Source organism: Pan paniscus, chromosome 10 (assembly GCF_029289425.2).
Source record: "Pan paniscus chromosome 10, NHGRI_mPanPan1-v2.0_pri, whole genome shotgun sequence".
Classification (NCBI taxonomy): Eukaryota; Metazoa; Chordata; class Mammalia; order Primates; family Hominidae; genus Pan; species Pan paniscus.
The window spans coordinates 86,365,339-86,389,009 of NC_073259.2; positions in this window are offsets into that span (position 1 = coordinate 86,365,339).

Below are 23,671 nucleotides of genomic sequence, written 5' to 3' on the forward strand. Positions count from 1 at the left end.
ATTACTAACATCAGATAATAACATATTTTGAAATAAATATATTTAATACTTTTTGTCAGGTTATTTACTATGATATTATATCTGTTACTTAAAGCTAAAAACAAATATCTAAGTAACATGTTAATAAGATTTAAAAGCAGCATATTGTTATCAAAGAACCTGAATTGCAAGGGTGTGATCATATTCCTGAAGCCTGGGACTCATCATGGCAGGGAGCTAGTGTACCATATTGTCATGGCAACAGGATGTCTTCCTAGGTTTAAATTTGTTTGTGTTGCTGATCCATAACTTTAAAAGCTTATCCAGAGCTTTTAAAGAACAAGTTGTATTGCTTCTGTGGTTGATGCCATATGCTAAAATTCATGGCTATTTCACGAATGGTAATTTGAGTGTTCTTTACTTTTTCTTTTGGTCTCCAAAGTACAGTTATCAAACTAAGATTGTTATGCCTGAGTGTTTTGTTTTGTCACTGTGTCACTTCTATATATACAACTGTGAGGAGAAAAATTTTCTTCCCTATATTTGTTATAGTGAGACTCTGGATTTTTGTTTTGGATGTAAATACAGATATTATTTTATGGAGGCAATAATGAAAAACAGGAATTTTAACCTGCTGAATATTCAAAACTTAATAACCTTAATGTGTTGTTCCAAAAAGCCAAAACCTTGCAGCACTCTGAATTCTTTCTGCATGGCAAAGACACTTCTGTTGCCAAGAGATTCTCTGTAAACAGTGAAGAAAAACAATGATCAATGGTCCTGTGCATTGCCTAGCAGAACGTCCTTGACATCCCTCGCATTGCAGCACAATGCTGACAGCTGGGTTCTCATTTGGAAGCAGAGAACAGAGAGCCAGGGAGGTAGGAACCACAAAGGGTTAGGAGAAAAGGAGGGTGGATAAGCGGGAGCAGAGGAGACAAGAGAAGGGAGAGAGGAGGTAGGAGGAAAGAGATGAGTATTTGTTGTTGTCTTTGAATTGTTAACTCCTTAGAGTTAAAGATGGAAATCTTACACATCAATATGCACTATATTATTCCCTCCAGTGAAGCAAATTGCTTTTGAAAGTTAGTTTTGTCTTTAAAGAGGCATACAGATGAAGGTTATAGAGTGAATACAAAATAAAGAAGGTCCTCTGTGATGATATTAATCCTGAATTAAAAGGAAAGGCAACTGTAGATTAAAAAAAACTAAATAAATAAACTGGAACAAAATTTTACTGTGTGCCTTTTTTTTATTGCTGATTACTTGTCTCCGTGCATACATACGTGGGTGATGAAAAAAATAAGGTTCAAGATATTCAGTATGGTTTTGAAGTGGGCCTTAGGTGTTTTTGTCTTGTCACTATTTTTATTTGATATTTTTCTACTTCCTCCTAGGTATAATGTAGATGACAAGAGTTAAAATCTTGGAGTTCTTATGCCCATTTATCTACTATCAGTTTACCAAGAAACATAACTTTTATGTCATAATTTATAATTTGATTTTTAAACACTCAATTTGTGAGTCTAATTGTAATTAGTTTTGTAACACCTAAAGTCATTAGCCATATGGTTTAGGAAAGCAAATGAGAAGTATTGTGTTAGATAAGAATAGAGAAGCAACCCTTTGGTCACCAAAAGTTAGTTCTTCACTTCTATTATTGGGAAACTGACTAAGCTTCTAATATTCCTGTTGATGATACAGTATGCCCATTGCAGAAAGATAGACAAAACATTTCAATAGCACATCAAGCCAGATGTTCAAGGATATGATTTCCTCAAGGTCCTTGACTGTACAATTTTCTTCTAGGTTGCTCAAACTTGGGACCATTTATTATAAACACTCAGTAGATCCCTGATGACCTGAAAGAGGGTACTGTTTCTCTAAACATCCAGCTTCTTGTAAGGAGATAGCTTTTGGTGATGGAATTTTTTTTTCATATATTTCTGTTGATATTACCATTGTATTAAGTATGTATCCTTATACCATTGTTTTCAAAGAGCCAGTATTTTTTTTGAGGTGGGGTGCAGTAAAGGTCCAGTCTTTTAAAAATACAGCTGGATTCCTTTCTACTCCTCCCCTTTCTTTCCCATGCTTGCATTAAGGGAAGAATGAGCTCAGACTCATTTGAGGGACATAGAATCATCACCAGAAAAAGAGAGTTTCACTTCTTCAAAGACTATTATTTGTAAGGAATATGCAATCATGTTATCATTGGTTGAATGGTGGTTCCCCAAAACATATGTCCATGTCAAATCTCTAGAACCTATTAATGTTATCTTATTTGGAAAAAGGGTCTTTGCAGATGTGATTAAGTTATGAGTTTTGAGATGAGATCACCCTGGATTATCTAGGTGAGCTCTAAATCCAATTACAAGTGTCTATATAAGAGAAAGATAGAGGGAACTTTGAGACAGACAAAAAGCAGAAGGTGATATGATCATATGATATGATATGATCATATGATATGATATGATCATATATGCAGACACTGGGATGAAGCAGCCACAAGTCCAGGAATGCCCACTGCCACCAGAAACTGGAAAAGGCAAGGAAGAGAATCTCATCTAGAGCCTCTGGAGGGAGCACAGTGCTGCCTATACCTTGATTTCAAACTTCAGGCCTCCACAGCTGAGATAGCAAATTTCTGTTGTTTGAAGTGGCCTTAGGTGTAACCAAGTTTATAATTTGTTACAGCAGTCACACTACCTGACTCAAATGAATGTGTGGTTGCTGCTTTACCAGCATAACTCCCCCAGGGGAGAAGCAACTGGTTGGACATTGAGGAAGCCATCAGGGTGGCTTTGAGTTATTTCTGCTTGCTTTTGAAGACCCTCTTCTTTGGCTCATATGCATCATCCTGCTCCGAATACACAAATTTCAGCATCAGTGACATCCACTTTGCATTTACATTCTCCCGCCCTATCTTTGATCTCACTATCAATCTCAGGGTTTTATGTCAATAAAATGTTGTTTTTTCCCAATAAAATGTTATTTGTATTTCCTAAAATCTGAGTCTTTAAAATCAAACCTCTTGCAACTTTTGTCCTTTTCTCAATAAGTTAGATTTTACTTATCATAGAAGAATGCCAATCAAATAGAATATATAGGAAAGAGGTGGCTGCCCAGTGCAATCTCTTCTGTTGCTTCTGTTTTTAGTGATCTGTGTATTTTTCCCCTGGTAATTGTCAATGCCTTTGATGGCTAGCCCCTGCCATCCTCCTGAAAATCATAGCAGTCTGATTGAATAGTAACGGGTGGGGTTTTTTTTTTAAAGGATATTTAGATTAAAGGCAATTAAGAGAAATTCTGGCCATGGAAAAGAGGAGCGAGATTGTGGTTTGTCTTAATAGCAACAAATATAATTTCTCAAGCATTATATGAAATAATTAGAAGAAATGGATTGCTTACTCATGTTTGCTTTCACATCAGGGGATATAGATATATCCGTAATTACGATGCTTTAAGAAGGTATATAAGGATATAAATTCTCATGGCTTCATTCTTGGTCTCCTTATATGTAGAAATGTAGTGGCAGAAGTTAGACTTTAATATGTGGTAGGTGATAATATGGAGTTGTTCTAACAATAGTTTTGACTGTATATAGAACATGGAGCCTATTAGCTAAGAATGGACAAAAATTTACAATAAAATAGTTAAAATATCAAATATTAATAAGATATTTCAATACTATTTTTTGAAGCACTTGGTAAAAATCCCACTTATCTACGATGCAATTCTTCTGGAACTGCTCTCTTACATAATAGTTGGAAATTGTATTAATAGTCTCAAGCTTTTCTAAGTTTAAAGAGCAATCTTTGTAATAACTAAGCTCATGATGTTTGGGATCAGACAGGATTAAAAATTCTGGCTCTAGAATATATGCCTGTGTGTCATCTGACTTATTTACTTGTGCCTCACTTTCTACATCATCACTAGAATGGTAATATATACCTACCTCAAACAGTTGTGAAAAACCGAAGGAGGTGATGCATAGCAGAGTATCATTGTCTTAACAGTGCTCAATAAATGTGTTTTATTGCTATTTCTCTACATCAAAGCCCTAGAAATCCTGAACTATACTTTTTAGCACAAGACAAGAGAAGATAAAATGGAACATGTAAATTGGTATCAGTTAAGCATAACCTGCCCTGCTCGCAAGGTCTTGTCAACAATCGAGAAAAGCCACACACACTGGAAAAGGAATTGATTGAGACACAAAGGAAAATAGGATTTTTTTTTCATGGAGTCATGCCTAATTTAAATACTAATAAATAAAATTAGAGAATGAGTTAAAGTCAACTCAGGAAACTAACAGCATGAAAAAGTGTTGAATCAACAGAGGCCCCGAATTTATAAAAATTATGCTCTACTCCAATATAAAACATTAAATATAGTAAAGCATGACCACCTTTTTCCATATTTTTGTTTTTATTTTTATAGAATATTAAAATCAGATCAAAGGAGGAAGAAAAAAATGGCAATCAACAGAATTTCAGGTCTCAATGGGGGAATGAAGATAGTATATATAGATTAAATTCTCATAAAATACTAGAAGGTAAGTACCAATACTCTCATTTAATGAGTGAATAAATTGAGGCTCAATGAGGTTAAATAAAGTGTCCAATATCCTTAAATTTTAAGTGGTTAAAAAAAATGGTTGTTTACTTTACCAAAGTCTAAGATTGAAGTGATGATAATCGATGAATAGAAACACTGGGAAACAGTTTTAGCTGGTAGAACGAACCTTTCTTTTTCTTTCGTGCCCTAAATTTAGTTATCTTAATGTGTTTATAAATGTTCTAGATGGTGTTATGGGAAAGAAAAACAGAGTATACGCTTATATAGGGAGACACAAAAAAAATGAGAAGGAACTGTTTTCCCACCCTTGGAGTAAAGTTTCTAGGAAACAACTCAAAGTGGATGGAACTTTACTTCACCATGGCTAATCTCGGATGTTAGTTCAGCTATCCTGTTACTTTGCATAATTCAAGAATTTCGGCAATTAGGCTAACAGGTTGACTTTTCACACAGAGTGAGAAATCAAAAGAGGCTTTAAAAAAGCTGTGCTCTTAGCAAAAATTATATTTGAGAGGCAATAAAATAGTTTGCCATTAAAAAGATATACATCATTATATAAGAAAATCACTTAAAAATGGATTAAAAGCTTAAATCTATGGGCCAAAACTATAAAACTACCAGAAGAAAACATTGAGGAAATACTCCAGGACATTGGTCTGGGCAAGGATTTCTTGAGTAAGATCTCAGAAGCACAGACAATCAAAGCAAAAATGGACAAAGGAGGATCACATAGTGCTAAAAGCTTCTGGGTAGCAAAGGAAACAACAAACAAAGTGAAAAGAAAACTCCCAGAAAAAGAGAAAATACTTGCAAACTACCCATCAGACAGGTGATTAATAACCGAAATAGATACAGCTCAACAGAAGACAACTGAACAAAACAAATAATCCAATTTTAAAAATGGGCCAAAGATCCGAATAGTCTTTTCTCAAAAGAAGACATGGAAATGGTCAACAGGTATATGAAAAAAATGCTCAACATCAGTAACCATCAGAAAAGTGTAAATTAAAGTACAATGAGATATCATCTCATCTCAGTTAAAATGACTTTCATCCAGAAAACAGGCAATAGCAAATGCTGGCAAGGTTATGGAGAAAAGCAAACCCTTGTACACTGTTGGTGGGAATGTAAATTAGTACAGGCACAATGGAGAACAGTACAGAGGTTCTTCAAAAAGCCAAAAATGGAGCTACATATGATCTAGCAATCCCACTTCTGGAGATAGATCCAAAAGAAAGGAAATCAGTATATTGAAGATATATCTGCACTCCCATTTTTATTGTTTATTGCAGGGCTATTCACAATCGCCAAAATATGTAATCAACCTAAGTGCTCACCAATGGATGAATGGATAAAGGAAATGTACATATACACAATGGAATATTATTCAGCCATAAAAAAGAACATAATCCTGTCATTTACAAAGAGATAGATGAAAATGGAGAACATAATGTTAAGTAAAATAAGCCAGGCTCATTAAGATAAATATTACCTGTTCTCACTAATATGTGGGACCCCCCAAAAATTGAACTAATGGAGATAGAGAGTAGAATGATGGTTATCCAAGTCTGGGAGGGTAGTGGGGGTGGAGAAATAAAGAGGAAGTGGTAAATGGGTACAAAAATAAAATTATATAGCATAAGATCTAGTGTTAGGAAGCACAGTGAAGTGAATATAGCTAACAAAAAATTGATTGCATATTTCAAAATAACTAAGAGTGAAATTAGAATGTTCTTAGCACAAAGAAATCTAAATGCTTGAAGTGGTAGAGATAGCTCAATTATTCTGATTTTATTAGTACACATTGTATGTTTGTATCAAAATACTACATGTACCTCACAAACACGTGCAATTATTATATATCCCTAATAATAAGTTTTTTTCAAAATTTGGGCATTAGCTACCTGGGGTTAGTGCACACCCCACAGGTTAAGAACTCAGTTCTGGCGGGGCGCGGCGGCTCACGCCTGTAATCCCAGCACTTTGGGAGGCCGAGATGGGCAGATCATGAGGTCAGGAAATCAAGACCATCCTGGCAAACATGGTGAAACCCTGTCTCTACTAAAAATACAAAAATAAAATAAATTAAAAAAATAATTAGCTGGGCGTGGTGGTGGGCACCTGTAGTACCAGCTCCCAAGTACCAGCTACTTGGGAGGCTGAGGCAGGAGAATGGCGTGAACTCGCGACGTGGAGGTTGTAGTGAGCCAAGATCGTGCCACCGCACTCCAGCCTGGGCCACAGAGCAAGACTGTCTCAAAAAAAAAACAAAAAACAAAAAAAGACAACTCAGTTCCACAAGTAAAAAATAACACTTTTAAACTTGGGTTTTGGTGCATACCCTAAAGCACTGGGTTCCTAAAGTGTGATCCCTATGCAAGCAGCAACAGCATCACTTGGGAATATTTAGAAATGCAAATTATCAGACCCACCTCTAGAACTGGAAACTCCGGGGATGCGGCCCAGCAATCTGTACTTTAATAAACCTTCCAGGTGATTCTGATGTAAATTGAAATTTGAGAACCATGTCCATGGAGTTTATAGACAAAGAATAAATAAAACGAATGAAAGAGGGAACAGCCTACAGATTCTATTGTGGGAGTTAATTGTTCCAAGAAAGAAAGTGAAACAGTGATATAAAACATAGAGAAAGCTAATTAAAATATACATATAGTTAGGAGGCCAGGTGCAGTGGCTCATGCCTGTAATCCCAGCACTTTGGGAAGTCAAGGCAGGCAGATCACTGGAGGTCAGGAGTTCCAGACCAGCCTGGCCAACATGGTGAAACCCTATCTCTACTAAAAAAAAAAAAAAATTAGCTGGCATGGTGGCATGCCTGTAGTCCTAGCTACTCACAGGCTGAGGCAGGAGGATTGCTTTACCCCAGGAGACCTTTAACCGGGAGAGGTTGCAGTGAGCAGAGATTGTGCCACTGCATACCAGAGTGAGACTGTCTCAAAAAAAAAAAAAAATTAGGAAATGAATTATAAATACAATCAGGGCTCCAAAGGTAGGCACTTGTCTTTTTAGCAACCCATTGCAGAGGAACTCAGAGGCAAGGCTCACAAAAAATAATAAATAAATAAATCAACAATCAAAACTCAGAGAAATTCAAAGGAGACACTGTGCCCACATATTCCATCCTACTACAGGATAACCAAATACAGAAATCTGAGATACTTCAGAGAATTGTGACAGTGGTGAGTGTAAGCATACACCTCTGCCATCTGCTGATATGCACTGTGATGTATCTGGATTATGTTCCTCAGACCCTTCCTCTAGCCCCAGGATAAATTTGTAAGATGCTTGAGGAGCAATGCAAACATTACTTGGGTGTCATTGTCTTCTGCTGGCCCTTGGCTCAATCCGGCATGCACCTGAGCCTAATTTCCCATCACTTTGTGAAAATGTTGTTCACATGTTTCTATTTTCTTCAGTCAGCACCCATCAGGGAGTGGAGCTCTTTGGAATAAATGCTGAGTAGTTGGGGCATCTGAGAAAAATGTAGTTTTGGTGTTGGAGTTCACAGCATGTCAAAGCAGAAGTGACAGAAGAATCAAGAGCAAACCAGAGCTCTTGAGTCTAATCTGAACTTTTTACTTTTCAGATGAGGAAATGTAACAATGAAGAAATTAAATGACAGAAATGAGATCATACATTAACAGAATACAAGTTCATATTTCAGGCCTTAATTAACTCAGCTAATACTGATTAAGCATCCGTTAAGTGCTAGGCACTAGGTGAACAATGATCAAGAAAATAGTCTTTGCTCTTCAAACTCTTGCCACATGTTGGACAGGTTAGATAAGAGAAGAAGTAATTGTATGTAATTTGATTATTTTTAAGATTAAAAAAAGCCTGTGGTGCTACGTAAGCATGTGAGTGGGTCACCAAAGTCAACCTTGGAGGGTGTTAACAACTACTGTGGACAAGTAACGATTCAGTGCTTTCTTTTCATCTTCTTTTTGGAAGTGAGTTATTTTGCCATTACTCTATGCTTACCTCACCTTTGTATATTGGGTGTGTAGGGGGCAGATAACTAAAGAAAATTTTTGGTTTGTATGTCTTCAGATTCAGTCAAACTGCATTTGTGGAACTGCACTGTGGAATTTCACCTGAGGAGCCCCATCTGTATGAGGGGCTGATTTAGCAGACAGGTTCTGGATTTCAAGCCAATGCCATTATGTGATGAGATTTTGAGGCTCCTGGAAAGAGGGTGAGTATATTTTGCACATGGGGAGAATGTGATTACAGTGGCCAGTGGAAGGGCAGGCTATGGTTATTAATTTGCAAAATGGTAACTACTAAGTCCTTCTCCATTGGTATGTACATGCAAATCACTACCTGAAGAAATGGGATTTAATTCCTGTCAGATCTCAGGGTCCAGGTCCAGCCCATGCTGAAGTCTGAGGGGAGTGGGGTGGGTGGATGATCAGAAAGAACACCTGGGGGCCGGTTGGGGGGTGAGGGTGAGGGTGGAGGCGTAGGCAGGTGAAAGATAGTTGTATTCAGCAGCAGCTCTCATTAACAGTTTTCTTACTTTAGCTCTCTTAGAAGCAACTTTTCTTACACTGTCCACCTTTATCTTGACTGTTTGCTCTGGCTCTGCGGCTCCTGCTGCCCCTGTGCCTGCAGTTGCATGGCCGGCTCTCCCCTGCCTTCAGGGTCAGCAGCTTAACTCTTTCTCTGGGCACGAGGTAGCCAAACTGTGTCCTGGGCCCCTCCTCTTTGGCTCTCTTTGATGCTCTCTCTAGGTATCAGCACCTGCACAAGAGCCACGTTGAGCCGAGCTGAGCCCCAAGAGCCATGTCTCTTGTGCACAGCGTCAACAGGGCAGTGATACCTTTTACAGACCATAGTGGCTCAGAGCCAAGCATGAACCTACACAAACAGGTTATGTAACAAATGGAGGTGTGCATCTGCACGCCAAAATCACTGAGTCATGTAGGCCTGGATATCTGCTTCAGCCTCTTCCTTGACCAAAGCACATCCATGTACCCTTCCATTAAATCTGGATTACTCTGAGTAACCTGCTTGGGTAATAAAATACAGCAGAAGTAACATTCAGGGACTTCTAAAGTTAGTTTATAAGAAACATTATTGCTTCCATCTGGGCCTCTGGGAACACTCCTGTTTGAGAAGCTTCCTCTTGCAACCCAGTCATAATGCTTCAAGAACCTAAGCCACACATAGTGGCCATAGTTGACAGTTCCAGCTGACCCTCCTGCCTACAGCCAGCAGCTGCCAGCTGTCTTTGAAATCCAGCCTAGGTGGGTCTTCAGATGACTGCAGCCCCAGCCAGCACCTACTTGCAGTAGCGTAAGAGACCCCAAAAGAGAACTGCCCAGCTGTGCCCACTCATCCTGCAGAGGCAGGAAAGACAATAATAACCCGTTTTAAGCCTTCAAGTTTTGGGATGGTTCATTATGTAGCAACAGGTACCTGAAACACCACCTTATAGGTAAGAAAGCAGAGGACTAAAGACATTAAGTAACCTGCCAAAAGTCACAGAGTAAGTCATAGAACCGAAATTTGAAGATTTTAACTCATATTTTATTTCATTGCAGAGTATTCTCTCTTACTGACTATATTTTATTTGTTTCCATTGTCAACATTTTTGGTGGTTGCCTTGTGACCTTGATCAAGCCTGATTCTTCATATGTGAAATGAGGCTAATAAGTACACTTAGCCTAAAATTTTTGTGCATAAATGTGTGAGGTTAAATAACTTGTCATGTATTATACAACCAGCAAATGGTAAAGCCAGAATTTGAACATAACATACTAATTCTTAAATTTAAGTTAACCATTATACAATATTGCCCCCTAATAGCTATAGAATAAATCCCCAGTGCACCATCACTCTTTCAAGTGTATTTTCATAAACTTCAGCAACTATCAGTGTAATGAAATTCAGAGGAAACAAATTCCTGTAGTAGTGGTTTGGAGGTGCTTAAACCATCCCTGAAGAGAAGACCAAGATAGGGGATCTCTTTAGTCTCTCTCTGTTTCAATAACAGTTATTGAAATGGAATATAGATGTGGTAAGATTAACTCCTTCAAAGTATACAATTCAATGTTTTATTTCACAGAAGTGTGAAACCATCACCACTATTTAATTACAGAACTTTCATCCTTCTCCAAGGAAACCTTGAACCAATTATTTATCAACCCCCATTCTCCTCTCTCCCTTTAGTCTCTTTTTTCAAATTAAAAAAATTACCTTTTCTCTTCTCCTTAAAAATATTAATAGATATTTAAGAGCTATTAGAATGTAAGGGTCTTGAATACATGGATTGAATGTCATTTAATTATGACTGTGTCTGCTGTAGCTAGCACATAGCAATGGCATTCAAAACACATTTGCTGCATGCAAATATGTGTCCTGTGCCTGACTGATCTTTCTTTCTATGGCCAAAAATAAAGTAATAGAATAATAATATAAAGTAGTATAATAGTAGAATTATTTATAATTCAGAATGAAAGTATCTGTTGAAACCCTAATTGGAAAAGAGGTTTTTCCAGTTAAGCACATACAAGGGACCAGTTGCACCATTACTGTACCTCCCCTTCCATGCAATATGCATTAATAGCCACCGTAGAGATAAGACATTTCTGATCCTTCATCAGTGAAGCTATGTTGAGGTGTTGGAGTTGGGAACTACAAAGGAGACATATTTCCCTGTACTATGGCTAGCACAGACATTATCATGAACTAAATTGTGTCACTCCTAATTCATATGTTGAATCCCTACCCCCCAATGTGACTATTTTTGGAGATAGGACCTTTAAAGAGATAATTAAGGTTCAGTGTGGTTATAACGGTAAGGCCCTAATTCAATTTAACTGTTGTCTCTATAAGAAGAAGAAGAGACACTAGAGATGTGGGTACATAGAACAAAAGCCATGAGAGGTCATGGGCCAGCAGAAAGTCACATGCAAGCCAAGAAGAGAAGCTTCAAAGATACCACCAAATCTGCCAACAACTTGATTTTGGAATTTTTTCACTGTGGGGAAAATTATGTTATTTAGGCCACGAAGTCTGTCGTATTCAGTTATGGCAGCCTAAGCAAACTAATCAGGAAACCTGAGGGCATATCAGAGGAGTATAGCATTGTTGCTGTCTTCAGAGACATTCTAGACAGCCACATTTCCCAAACTATGTGAGCCATTATGGCTTCCCAATATGGCTAGAAATATTCAGGATGCAGCCTCATTCCTTAGCCTTCAGATAAAATTTGAGTAAATCCTTCCGTTTCTCACTGGAAACATCATAGGTTTTCATCTCTGGGGCTCTGTTATTTTACATGAGTTAAGAAGAACATATTGCAAGGGTTTTTAATTCTTTAAACTGTGCTTTTAATTATGAAATAGCTATAGAGAATTTCTGATTCCAAAATGGTGATGTAGAAGCAAACTGGCCTCATTCCCCAACATGGAAAACAGAAAAATACACAACGCCAAGATTATCACCAGTGATATTCTACAACTCGCATGTGAGGATCAGTCAGTTCCTGGAGCTGCAAAGCAGTGAAAATATTCTGAACAAATGGTAAGAGAATCAGTCTTCATAGCCACGATGTACCTCCTTCCAATCTGTCCAGCACCAAGCAAATAGAGAATTGACACCTGACTCATGATTTCTACACTGGAAAATGTGAGACTGAGGTGGAGAATCAGCTTGTTCACCATCTTGGGTTACAAGGCGGAAGACCTGTCACTGCCTCAATCCATAGGAAGCATCACAAAGGGAGACATATTCCTGAAGACAATCAGAGACAAAGGGGAGAGGTAGGACTAACATTCCAAGATCTAGAAATTACTATGTAGCTTGGCTAAAGGAGACACCAGATCAGAGTGTTGGTTCAGCAGGAGAACAATATAAGAGGTGTGTCCTACGATCCTATGAGTACAATCCCCTAGCTGGCCTTCCCACACTGATGGACTATTCTCTTTGTGACCACCTTCATTCAGGACAGGCAGCAATGGAGGAAAACCTGGGCTTAGATGCTGTCTGGTGCCAAAAAAGAAGCAGTTCCCTAGTAGTGGGGAGGATGGGGGGAGAAATTCAACAGATAAATTACAGAGAATCTCTAAGCAAACATAACAGTAAAAAAACAAGCCACAGAGAGAAGACTGGAGGAAATGACTAATCCTTTCATACAAATACATAGATGTATATCCACAAGAAACAGCAGTAGGCAACCATGGCCTCCCCAAATGGACAAAACTAGGAACCAGTGACTGATTCTAATGAGACAATGATATGTTAGCTCCTGTACAAGAATTCAAAATAACAGTTTTAAGGGACAAAACTATATCCACAATAACACAGAAAAGCAATTCAAAAATTTACCAAAGATATTTAACAAATAAATTGAAATAATAAAACAGAAATTTTGAGACTGATAAATACATTTGCTGAACTGAAAAATTTATTGGAGTCTCTCATCAGCTAGTTGAATCAAACAGAGGAAAAAAAAAGTGAGCTTGAAAACAGACTATTTGAAAATACTGTCAAAGAGAGAAAAAAAATGAAAAAGAATGAAGGACCACCTAAAAAATAGAGAAAATTACCTCAAAAGACAAAATCTAAAAATTATTGGCATTTAAGAGTCAGATGAGGAAGAAAAGGGGTAGAAAACTTATTCAAAGAAATAATAATTAAAAAACTTTCAAAACTTGAGTATGATATAAATACCCAGGTACAGGAAAGTCAGAGAATACCAAACAGGTCTGACCCAAATAAGACTACCACAAGGTATATAATAATCAAACTCTCAAAGGTCAAACAAAGAGAAGATTCTAAGAATGCAGCAAGAGAAAAGAACTACATAGCGTAAAAATGAGCTCCAATTCATCTGGCAACAGACATCTCAAGGGAAACCATAGAGTCCAGGAGAAAGTAGGATGATATTTTCAAAGTGCTGAAAGAAAAAAACTACCATTCAAGAATTCTGTATCCAGCAAAGCTATTTAAAATATAAAGCAGTGATAGTCTTTTCCAGACAAAGAAATGCTGAGTGAATTCACCACCACCAGACCTGTCTTACAAGAAATGATAAAGGTATTTTTTCAATCTGAGAAAAAACAAAATATGCAAAAAGAATACATTTGAAGGTATAAAACTGGTAAAATTAAGTAAAGGATAATGTGAGACTATTTCAATACTGTAATTGTGGTAGGCAAGGCACTCATGACTCTAGTATAAAGCCTAAAAGATAAATCTATAAAAATATTAGTTACAGCAGCCTATTAAAAATAGATAATATAAAAATATGTAAATTGATAAAAATGTAAGGGGTATAAAACTAAAATGTACAGTTTTATTTTTAGTTTTTTTCTTTGTTTCCATTTTTTGTGATCTAAGATGTCATCTCTTTAAAATAACTTTTTATAACTGTAAAATGACTTTTGTAAGCTTTTTGGTTAAAACAATGAAAAAACTAATAATCGATAGACTAAAAATGTAAAAAGAAACAAAACATACTGCCAGGAAAAATTACCTAACCACAAAGGAAGATGGTAAGAAAGGAAGAAAGAGAATTTACAAAATGATCAGAAAACAAACAACAAAATGGCAGTAGTAAGTCCTTACCTATCAGTAATAAAACTGAATGTAAACAGGCTCAAATATCCAACTAAACAACATAGAGTCACTGAATAGATAAACAGGTATCAGCTACATGCTGCCTATAAGAAACCTATCTCACTTTAAAGACACACATAGACAAACTCAAGGGATGCAAAAAGATACCTGATGCAAGTAGAAACCAGAAAAGAGAGGGAATTGCTATACTTATATAAGATAAAACTGATTACAAGTCAAAGACTATTAAAAAAATAGAAAGATCGCTATATAGTGATAAAGGGGTCAATTCAGCAAGAAGATACAATTATAAATATCTATGCACATAATACTAGAGTTCCCATGTATATAAAGTAAACATTAATAGATCTAAGGAAGGGGTAGTCTGTACTACAGTAATCGGGAACTTCAACATTCTACTCTCAGTAATGGACAGGTCATTCAGTCAGGAAATCAGCAAAGAAACATCAGAGTTAAACAATATACTAGGCTAAATAGGCCTACCTGACATTTACAGAACATTTCACCAAATTGCTGCAGAAAACACATTTTTTTGTATCACCACATGGAACATTCTCGAGAGTAGACCAAATATTAGGCCATAAAATGAGTCCCAATTTTTTTAAAAGTAGAAATCATATCAAGTATCTTTTGTGACCACAATGGAATAAAACCAAAAAGCAATAACAAGTTGAACCTCACAAACTATACAAACACATAAAAATTAAACAATATACTGCCAAATTACCAATATATCAATGAAGAAAATAGGAATATTAAACATTTATTGAAACAAATGAAAATTGAAATACAACATACCAAAATCTATGGGATAAAGCAAAAGTAATAGAAGGAAGTCTAAAACAATAAATGCCTACATTACAAAAGTTAAAATACTTCAAATAACTGAATGATACACCTCAAGAAACTACAAAAGCAAAAAGAAAACTGTTCAAAATTAGTAGAAATCAAATAATAAAGAATAAAGCAAAAATAAAATTGAGACTATCAAAAATACAGAAGATCAACATAACAAAAAGTTTTTTTTGTAAAGATTGACAAAGCTTTAGTTAGACTAACAAAAAAGAGAAGACTCAAAATCAGACAAAAAGACATAAAAATTATTATACTATTATGAACAAGGATATATCAGCAAATTGGAAAACCTAGAAGAAATGGATAAATTCCTGGACACATACAACCTATCAAGATTGAATAACGCAGAAATAGAAAATCACAACAAGCCAATAATTAGTAATGACATTTAAGCCTTAATAAAAAGTCTCCCATCAAAGATAAGCCCAGGACCTGATAGCTTTGCTGTTGAATTCTATCAAACATTTTACCAATATTAATCAAACTCTTCACAAAAATTGAAGAGGAGGGAATACTTTCAAACTCACTCTATGAGGCCAACATCATCCTGATATCAAAACCAGACAAGGACACAACAATAAATGAAAACTAAAGGCCAATGTTACTGGTGAACATAGATGCAAAAATCCTCAGCAAAAATACTAGCAAAATGAATTCAACAATACATTAAAAAGATAATTCACCATAATCAAGTGAATTAATCTCAGGCAGACAAGGATGGTTCAATACATGCAACTCATTGAATATGATACATCACATTAACAGAACAAAGAAACAAACATAATTTCAATATATGTGGAAAAGGCATCTGATAAAATTCAACATCTCTTTATAATAAAAACCTTGAAGAACCTGGTATAAAAGAAACAGCCAACATCCTACTGAGTGAGTAAAATTGAACGCCTTTCCTGTAAAACAAGGGTGCCATTTTCATCACTTTTATTCAATGTGATACTGGAAGTCCTGGCTAGAGCAATTAGGCAAGAGAAAGAAAAGGTATACAAATTAGAAAGGAAGAAGTCAAATTAGGCTTATATGCAGATGAAATGATATTATATTTTTTAAAAATGTAAATGCTCCATCAAAAACCGGTAAAACTGATGAACAAATTCAGTAAAACTGCAGGATACAGAATTAATATATAAAAAATAGTAGCATTTTAACACTTTTTTAGATTTATAATCTGGAAAAGAAATCAAGAAAGCAATCTCATTTACAGTAGCTAAAAGGAGTATAAAATACTTTGAATAAGTTTGACCAAAGACATGAAAGATCTATACAAGAAAAACTATAAAAGAGAGATGAAAAAAATTGAAGAGGACACAGGAAAATGGAAAGCATTCCATGCTCATGGATTGGAATAATTAATATTGTTAAAATTACAGTACCATCCAAAGCAAGTTATAGATGCAATGCAATTCCTGTCAAAATACCAATGATATTCTTTACAGAAATAGATATTTAAAAAAAAATTTATAGGAACCGCAAAAGATCCCAAATAGTCAAAGCAACCCTGAGCAAAAAGAACAAAATATCACATTACCTGACTTCAAAGCACCTTACAAAGCTATAGTAACCAAATCAGCATGGTATTGACATTAAAACAGACACATAGATAAATGGAACAAAATAGAGGACCCAGATATAACTCCACAGATTTATTTTTTTCAATTCATTTTTTTACAAAGACACCAAAGACAAACAATGGAGAAAGTCTCTTCAATAAATGATGCTGAGAAACATGTCTAATCATCTGTAGAAAAAATGAAAATAGACACTTATCTCTCACTAAATGCAAAAATCAAATCAAAATTGATTAGAGACTTAAATCTCACACCTGAAACTATATAACTCTTGAAGAAAACTTTGGGGAAATGCTCCAAGACACTGGTCTGGGCAAAGATGTTTTTTGTGTAAGACCATAAAAGCATAGGCAACAAATGCAAAAATAAAAAAAAAATGGAATTGCATCAAGCAAAATCCCTCTGCACAGAAGAGGAAACAACAGAATGAAGAGACAACACATAGAATGGGAGAAAAAAATGTGTATATATATCCATCTGGCAATGAATTTATGAGAATGTATAAGGAGCACAAACAACTAAATAGCCAAGAAACAAACTGATTTTTAAATGAGCAAAAGATGTAAAAAGATGTTTTTAGAAAAAAAGACATACAAATGGCTAATAGATATATAATAAGATGCTCAACATTACTAATTATCAGAGAAATACAAATTAAAATCACAATGTGAGATAGCTCACTCCACTTAGAATGGCTTTTATCAAAAAGGGAATAGCACATGCTGGCAAGGTTGTTGAGAAAGGAGAGCCCTCACTACATTGTTGGTGGGAATGTAAGTAAGTACATCCACCATGAAAAACAGTATGGAATTTCCTTACAAAACTAAAAATAGGACTACCACATGATCCAGCAATTCCACTACAGGGTATGCGACCAAAAAAAGGAAATGTATCAAAGAGATAGCTGAACTCCTGTGTTTATGACAGAGCTATTCACAATAGCCAGGCTAGGGAATCAACCTAGATGCCCACCAATGGATAAATGGACAAAGCAAATATTATACACACACACACACACACACACACACACACACACACACACACACACACACACACACACAGAATGAGAATAGAATATTACTTGGTCACTAAAAAGAATAAAATTATGTCATTTACAGCAACATGGATAGAACTAGAGGTTATTTATGCTAAATGACCATAGCCAAACATAGCATGTTCTCATTTTATCTGTTGGCTAAAAGAGTGGATCTCATGAAGATAGAAAGTAGATTTTGGTTACCAGAGAACAGGAAGCATAGATGAGGGAATAAATAGAGGTTGATTAATGAGGCTATGTAAAGGAACAAGACCTAGTATTTGATAGATGAGTAGGGTGACTCTAGTTGATAATATCTAGTCTACATTTTAAAAACAGGAGGGAACAATGTGACTATTCCTAGCATAAAGTAAAAGATAAATATTTAAGGTGATGAATATCCCAATCACCCTGATTTGATCTTTGCACATATTTGAATGTATTGAGTTATCACATGCTCCCCAAAATGCATCAATTATATATCAATAAAAAATGAAAGAAATAGGCATATAAGGTACATCCTAGGGTTTCAGTGCAGGTGTATATTAAATAACTGAGTGCAAAACTATGTATGATTCATACAAACTGAGGAATACTATGGGGCAGTTGTATTTTTAACGATGACATCAACGTTTTTGTGGTGAAATATGAATTGAAAACCTTTAAAAATATCCACCAGATAATATGAATAAAGGATGCCATCCTTACAATAGAAACTTTGCAGAATTTTGAAATAACTTAATCATTAAGCTTTGCAAATACCGTAGTGTTCAAGCTTATATAATAAAACCAGAGGCAGTTAAGAGCTGAAAGTACATGGTAAACAAAGCAGCAAAATAGAAGACAGAAACAAATCAGTGAGGCAAAGAGTTTACAATGAAAGTACAATGAGTAGGTAAAATTACAATTTGTATCTTTTTAGCTGTCAGCGTTTCAACATTTAGTACACCATATTTAGCAAAATGTTCAATACACTTTCAAAAATGACAAAAGCTACTATGTACCTACAGATCTATAATTCTAGAGATGAGCACGATGGAAAATAATAGCTTTTATGTATCATTCCTAAAGATTGTCAATTTTCAGGGGTGCAAAGCTTGTCAAGGATGTCTTTTACTAAATTCTTTGCAGTAAAGTTTTGCTAAAGTTGGAAATAATTGCTATTAAATCCTAGTTCTGATAAATCATTCTGGTAGAGTGTGAGGTTTGAAAATAATGGAGAAGGACCATTGTAATTCCTAACCTGTAAAGGAATATCAAAACTCAAATTCCCAGAAAAGGAAACAGGGTCTGAGTGATTTAATGATTTAGTGAGTGTCACCTAATAATAGGAAATACAGAATTCAATTCCAGGCATGTCTAATCGCAAAGCAAGGACTTTTTCCCACTATACCTGCCATATGGCCAGAATGTTCTTATGCTTCTTAGGTATTATTAAATTGTCAAAGGACTCCTGAATCAAAACTGTGCAGGAGGTATTGAAATTGCCTCTTAAACCACTAGATTACAGAGCAGTTTGAATAGCAACACCAAAAGATAGAAAATATTCACCATAAGATTGTATTGTTCTCTCTTCAAAGATTCCTGTGTGGTACCTATCTGTTCTCTCCCTCTCCCCCTTTCTCATTCATTCATTCATATATATATGTATATATATTCATATATATGTATATATATGAATATATATACACATATACATATATATTCATATATACATATATACATATATTCATATATATACATATATACATATATATTCATATATATACATATATACATATATATTCATATATATACATATATTCACATATGTACATATATTCATATATATACATATATACATGTATAAAATCTCTAATAGTCTCACATGCTGAAAGTGCTCGGCATCAAAATCGGCATTTCTAGCCTATCTAAATAGACACAACTGATTGAAAACAAATCTACATCCATCCTCTTCTTAACAATTTCCCATTGAGGAGAGGGATGGGGACCTTGAAAAAATCTTTTTTTGGAGTGGAGACCTTAACAGTTTAAAAACATTTGTGTTTCTCAATGTTTCTTGGCATCAAGCTCCTCATATCCCCAGAGGGTTGGTTAAGGGAAAATACTGTCATTTCTCATAAGGAATAAAGCCAGAAATTTCAGAATTTTTAGCTCTATGTAAATATTCAATATATCAGCAAACATTTATCATACTACAACCTAGATCAGTGTTATAGTGTGATTAGTGAAAACATATGCCAAATAATGAGAAAGAAGAGATAATTATTGATTTCATTTTTTTTCTACTCATCGGCAAATACTTGTCCATAATGTAGGAATTATAATCTGGATTCTGCAGCATAAGACATAGCAGATATGGTAAACTGTCCACTCACAGTTAATGACTCCCTCTTTTTTACTAACATATTCCAAATTTGTTCTAGGTGGCCCTATGCCGAGTTCAAGTATTTGCCTTCTGGGACTCCTTTTTAGTGATGGGGTAGCCATGTGACATGGGTAGCATGAGTGGCAGACATCTACTGAGGAGAAGGGGGCTTATGGGAAAAATCTCCATTATCCCTATTAAAAATGGTAGTCATACTGATATGTCCCTTTTACCCTTTTGTGCGTTCATGGCAGCTATCTAAAAACCATTAGGATGACAGACCCACAATAAGGATGACAAAGTAAAACAAAACAAAAACAGACAGGAGTCTGGCCTTGTGAAGGGGATACTCCAGTCTTGATTTATTCCCTTATTCTCTTCCTAGACATTTTATTGGGTGAAAAAAATAAACCCAATTTGATTAAAGAAAGTGTTACTATATGAAGTTATATTCAATCCCTGAAGTGATTTACATACTGATACTCAGCAAGATCAGGTATTGGTTATTATCAGTGATTCTAGGTCAACCTGAGTGACAATTCAGGTGATAGTTTGCAGAACTCTTGTCTATTTTATTTGATATTTTTATTGATGACCTAATTAAATGAATCAAAATTCAATAATTTTATTTATAAATAATAAAAATGATACAGTCCCATAAAAACATAATGGATTCAAAAGGAGAAGAAATATCAACAAATAAGTCTTAATAATAAAGTTGGTAATTTATAGTAGCAAAGAAATAGCTAGAGTAGAGCATTTTTGTAAATCATTAGGTAAATATGATTATTACTGTGGTTCTGGGGGTAACAGCTAACCATATTAACCAGGCTATTAAGTTAAATATGCCTTAGTATTACATGTAGGGGTTGGAACATAATTCTTCCATCCTAATTTGCATTACGTAAACACTTCTTATACAGTATATGTGCATATTTGATCATTACATTTTAAAGAAATGCTGAGAAATTAGATAGCATCTAGAGAAAATGACAGTGACATAATGATTAAAGGGCTGAAAAGTAAGTCTTACAAAAAAGGTTAAAATAATTGGCATTTAGCCTGGAAAGGAGAAAAATGATTACTACCCTCAAATTGTATGTTAAGTCCTTTTTTTTTCTTGATGTGATACTGAGGTAGACTGAAAAAACAAAAAACAACTGAATAACCTTTCAGAGGACGCTTACCTATTCAATACAAATGTGTAGTTTTTGAAAGCTACTATGAACCAGGCCCTGGACCAGGTAAATAAATCGTAGTTCTTTCCTTTACGAATTTCACAGACTTGATACAGGGTGAGGATGGTTGTATTCCTTAGAATAAAGGCTAAGTTGCTTTTACAACTCAGTACTATAAAACTGGATTTTTTTTTTTTTTTTCAGTTAGTAGTCCAGTCAGTCAGAGCTGGTGAAATAGACTTGCTGTAGAAGGTGTGAAGGCCCAGTCCTCCCTCCACTTTTCTCCACCCTTGAAAGGTCGTGTGCATGTCTGTTCACCCATGAAAGAAGAGGAAGACTCCAAACGGATGGCATCGATTTCATTTTAAGTAAGTGAGGAGTAAGTTACCATTAAGCTCAACATTCCATTGTTCTGCATTTAGTCATATTAGCATGCCCAGCTGCAAGGAGGGTTGGGAAATATTGCCTGTAGCTGAGCAGTCATATATTCAGATACAATCATTTTATTATGGAAGACAGAAAAATGAGGCCGGGTGCAGTGGCTCACGCCTGTAATCCCAGCACTTTGGGAGGCTGAGGCGGGCGGATCACGAGGTCAGGAGATCGAGACCATCCTGGGTAACATGGTAAAACCCCGTCTCTACTAAAAATACAAAAAAATTAGCCGGGCATGGTGGCGGGTGCCTGTAGTCCCAGCTACTCGGGAGGCTGAGGCAGGAGAATGGCGTGAACCCGGGAGGCGGAGCTGGCAGTGAGCTGAGATCGCGCCACTGCACTGCAGAGCCTGGGCGACAGAGGAAGACTCCGTCTCGGAAAAAAAAAAAAAAAGAAAAGAAAAAGAAAAATGTTGGGAAACAACTAACAGTTTTCCACAGATATAAAATATTAGCATATCAGTATTTTCATTCTTAAAAATTATCTGGAGAGCAACTAACAGTGCCGCTGGATAATTAAGTTATACATTTTCTAAAATCAGAAGGGCGAGAAGAATCAACTCTCTAGATCTCGCATATACTATGGTATATATATAAGCATTGGAGTTGTATTTTAGTCATTTCTGACTACTCGTTTTTAAAATCTTTTAGTCCCTGAGGATTTCTATCTGCAGATGTATAGACAATCTGACATTTTTGAAATTTTGTAAGTGCAGCATAAAATCAAAGAAGGAAGTTGGTCTTGGGCCTCTATCTTCACCCATTTGCTATGAGGCTTCTGGTCCTGCGGAAGCCTTTTCCCCTAACCACTGAAGAGTTCAAATTGTGATTCTCTTCATCTCTTCTCATAGACAAAGCACTTGAGTCACCATATTTTTATCATCTAATTAAGCTCCAGTATAAGATTTTATCAAAATCTCCCTATAATAGTTATTTTTCATCTACATATATTTTGTATTTAGTTTAAATTAATCTTTTCTACAATATCCTGTCTGATCCTGACATTGTACGCAGTGCGCTGGCAAGGTCTTACGTGATTTAATAACATTGCCTGGCTCAGGATGAATTTAGTTCAGTTCTTACAGTTCAAGTTCCATAAAGCATTGTAATAACTTTATAGTATATTGCAAGACTATTAAAATAATCAGTCCAGGCTGGGCGCGGTGGCTCATGCCTGTAATCCCAGCACTTTGGTAGGCCGAGGCGGGCGGATCACCTGAGGTAGGGAGTTCGGGACCAGCCTGACCAACATGGAGAAACCCCGACTCTATTAAAAACACAAAATTAGCCGGGCATGGTTGGCGCATGCCTGTAATCCCAGCTACTTGGGAAGGCTGAGGCAGGCGAATCGCTTGAACCTGGGAAGCAGAGGTTGCGGTGAGCCAAGATCGCGCCTTTTTACTCCAGCCTGGGCAATGAGAGCGAAACTCCGTCTCAAAAAATAATAATAATAGTAATCAGTCCAAAAATCCAGGCTCTCCAGAGTCCTTCTAATGAAATTGTAGTTTATTCATGAGTAGACATAATTTGAAATGATAGATCACATCCTGCATCATCCTGTAAGTGTTGTTATATTTTGCACATTAATATACATGTCCTTTAACTGACTGTATCTCATAACAATTGGAGATAGAAATTACTTGAAACATTACAAATATTTGTTATTAGATTAAATAAATGAACAAATACTTATTAGATCTATTATATTCAGTGATTAAATTTCATTTTATCTATCTGTAAAACATAGAGATTTTCAAAAGCAATTTTATTCACACAATAGACTCTTTTGCATCAAACGGTCAATTAATTTGACTAATCTTTTTTAAATAAAAATATTCTAGTAAATTCAAACAAAATTAATTTGACTGCTTTTTGTCCTGATTGACTGATCGATTAGTCATTTGACCCAAAGTATTCATATTGATTTCATGTTTAGTTAAAGCCCGTGTCTCCTAGAGTCCCAGTTCTACTAACTTCCATCTAATAACATCATTTCTTATACAGTCTTAATATATTGAGACTCAAATTATGTAGTACAAAATAATTTA